The sequence below is a fragment of the Triticum urartu genome, chromosome 6A, assembly GCF_056163025.1.
Source record: "Triticum urartu cultivar PI428250 chromosome 6A, HENAU_Tu73, whole genome shotgun sequence".
NCBI lineage: Eukaryota > Viridiplantae > Streptophyta > Magnoliopsida > Poales > Poaceae > Triticum > Triticum urartu.
In genome coordinates this window covers 206,214,494-206,217,531 of record NC_141878.1, presented here as the reverse complement: position 1 = coordinate 206,217,531, position 3,038 = coordinate 206,214,494, and the positions used below count along the sequence as shown (strand labels likewise).

The 3,038-nt window shown below is 51.8% G+C and overlaps 1 pseudogene; it reads left to right on the top strand.

Annotated features, from left to right (window-relative positions):
* The first annotated feature begins 704 nt into the window (after window positions 1–704).
* LOC147964760 (uncharacterized) lies at window positions 705–1,688 on the top strand (annotated as a pseudogene).
* The last annotated feature ends 1,350 nt before the right edge of the window (window positions 1,689–3,038 follow it).

The following is a 3,038-nucleotide window of genomic DNA, read 5'->3' as shown; positions in this document are numbered from 1 at the left end:
ACTCCGGTCATGTCTCTGGTGCTCGCCATGCTCCGGTGGTTCGGTTTTGGCAACAACATTTGGTACCAGAGCCTCGCGGCTCGGGGCTGTGGCGCGGCGAGTCCGTGGTGAGCACGGAGACGGGCGCGGCTGTGGCTCGCTGTGACGCCGTTCGTGCGGTGGATGCAGAGGCGTGGTGACGACACACAGCAGCACGGCGGCATGGAGGCGCGGCGCTGCGGGTGAGGCCGCAGCGGTGCGTGGCGAATGAGGCACGGCGGCGAGTCGGTCACGGCTGGTGCGTGTATGGGCGCGCACCGGACGCGTCGGGCGCGCCGGGACCGCGGGTGCGGACCACGTCGAGGCACTGGACCTGGTGCGCAGATCGTGTACATGCGGGCCGGGAGCGCGGGGACGTGGGGTGTGGCACGCAGATGTGGCGCGGCGGCGCATGGAGCTGTGGGCTTCGGCAGCGGCAGCGGGCGATGGCGGCTACAACGACGACGGCGTGGCAGCGCTGCTGGAGGACGTCGACATCGGGGACTACGGCCTCCTCTGAGCCTCGGCTTAGGGGGAGAAATGTAGGGCATATAAGCCTCGGCTAGGCTGCGGACACGGCGAGCGCGTGTGTGCGCGTGGTGGCCGTGTCAGGCTCGAACCAGGTGTGCGTGCGTACGTGCGTATGTGTGTGTACGTGAGCCAGTGCGTGTGTGCACGAGGTGGCCATGGGAGTTGGTTAGCGAGGATCCAGGGGAGGACCGCGTCGGGCGCGCGAGACAGCTGTGGTGATCGTGGGCAGGCACGATGCGCGGGCACGAGCCGGAGCGCGCGGGGCGTGGGGGGAGTGGCGTGTAGGCGAGGCCTGGCATGTCAGAGCTCGCGGGTATAAGACCCACTTCACGCCTGTGTAATCACTGAGGAGAACGAGTTCGTGCTCGTGGTGAATAACAGAAAGTCCCGTACATGCGCCGGGGGGGGGGGGGGGGGTGTTTGTGCGCCGGCAATCCTTCTGTGTTGTCCCTCCTCCCCTCCGGTCATGTCTCCGGTGATCGCCGTGCTCCGGTGGTTCGGTTTTGGCAACAACACATGTAAGAGTTCAGCAGCGACAGGGATTAGGGCGCCGGCAGGAAGGGCGTGCCTGCGCTCCACAAGCTCTACGTCACACGGCGCGCCACAAACGATGACCCGAGGGAAGTCTACGGGGAGGATGGCTTGATGGGAACAAGAAACCTATCATGGTAGACTATTTTGCCGGCGCCTCCACGCTACTGCCGCCGGGGAGTGCCTGTGCTCTCGGGCAAGAGCACCTTGAGCTGCCACAGGCGCCACAGCCTCCGCCTCCGCCTCTTCTTCATTATGATGATGACGGCTAAATCTTCATGGTTGACATAATGTGGGTGGGTCTTCTTCATGATGACGACAGTTAGACTGGGCAGAACTTTATGGGGACAGCATTGGCAATGCCAGCAAATGTTCTTGGTCTGGACCAGTAGCATATGGCTGCACCACTGGGCCTCCATGATGAGGACGTGCCATCGGATAATCTCAGCATGCCAATGGGCCAATTCATGAGAATACTTCACGATCCAGTGCGAGCGCCAGCGGAGACGGTTGAGGTGGAATCTTTTGGGGATATCCAAGTTCGTGAAATTCAACGACTACAGGACAGCGACACCGTACACTACAGTTATTTCCACTTATTAGACTGAGATATCCAAGTTCCATTTAGACTGACAGATCGATTAATTATTCCGCTGCAGACGATTCTTTGGTTAATTTGGTTTGGAGGATTAATTTGATTTTGTCTTCGACAGTTCACCTTTGTTGCATTTCCATCTCCCGTGCGAGTAATCCTCCTCTGTCCTCTCCATGACCCACATCCGTGTATAGCTACCGCAGCTTCATCAATGGTCACCCTCCCTGTCAGGCGTCAGTGATCTTAGCCGCAAGACATGGCTACCTCCCGCGAGCCGTGAGGCGCGCGAGACGCACCATTCTGTCGCCGCCACCATCCGTCGGCATCCGGTACTACTCTTAATATACTTGTACTGATCGGCATCCCATATTCCCATCAAACAACACAGGACCCTTCCCCTTTAGTCGTACCCCATCCATTTTACTTCGTCTATAAAGATTGTCCGAAGTCAAACTTTGTAAAAGTTGATTATATTTATATTGAAAATATCACCGTCTATATAATACTAAAGTTATACACTATAAAAAGTAAATTAATGATGCATCTAATGTTTTGATTTCATGTTGTGAATGTTGATATTTCTTTCCATAACTATAAAGTTGGTCAAACTTTACAAAAATTGACTTCAACAAATCATATATGCTAAGTAAAGAAGACCAGAGGGAGTACTTAGTTTTGTTTTCTACTCTTCCAACTTTCATTTTTCATGTTTTGTATAGTTGGAAGTAATATAAAATAAAATAAAATTATTTTGATCTCATTTTTCTTAGCAAAAGTTTTTTTGTTTCACTTCTATGTAAATTCCCCATTACTAAAGCTTGACATCACAATGTTTAGATCCTCTCACCACCACTGGGGTTGGCCTATTAGACCGATTGGATAAGGAGATGTAGAGAGATGCGATCGGTTGATCTATCCCAAATAAATATGGGTAGTACTTGGGGTCTTGGTCCCTCGATCTCCTGCTATGACTACAAGCCTCCATGCTATATGGTAATACATTAAATTTGAGTCGCTTAGCACGTGCTATATGGTAATACATTAGATTTTGGTTTGTTTTCATCAATTTCGATTCACTTACCATGTGTGCATGTCATAATATGTATTGTGTTCCAATAAACCAATAAATTCAGACGGAGGAATACATACAGTCTTCATTGTCACCTCATGTGCATTTTTTTAATAATCTTCTTTTTAGCTAAAATTTTGAAACACAATAAACTTACACCTCTCTTGCTCGATAAACAACAAGAACCGACGAGAAGCCAAGCGAAGGGAAGAGAATGTTTGAGTGTAGGTCCCTGACCCTCGAATTGCACGGGAGTATGGTGCGATAGAGGTAATGCCCACCAACATTACAAGT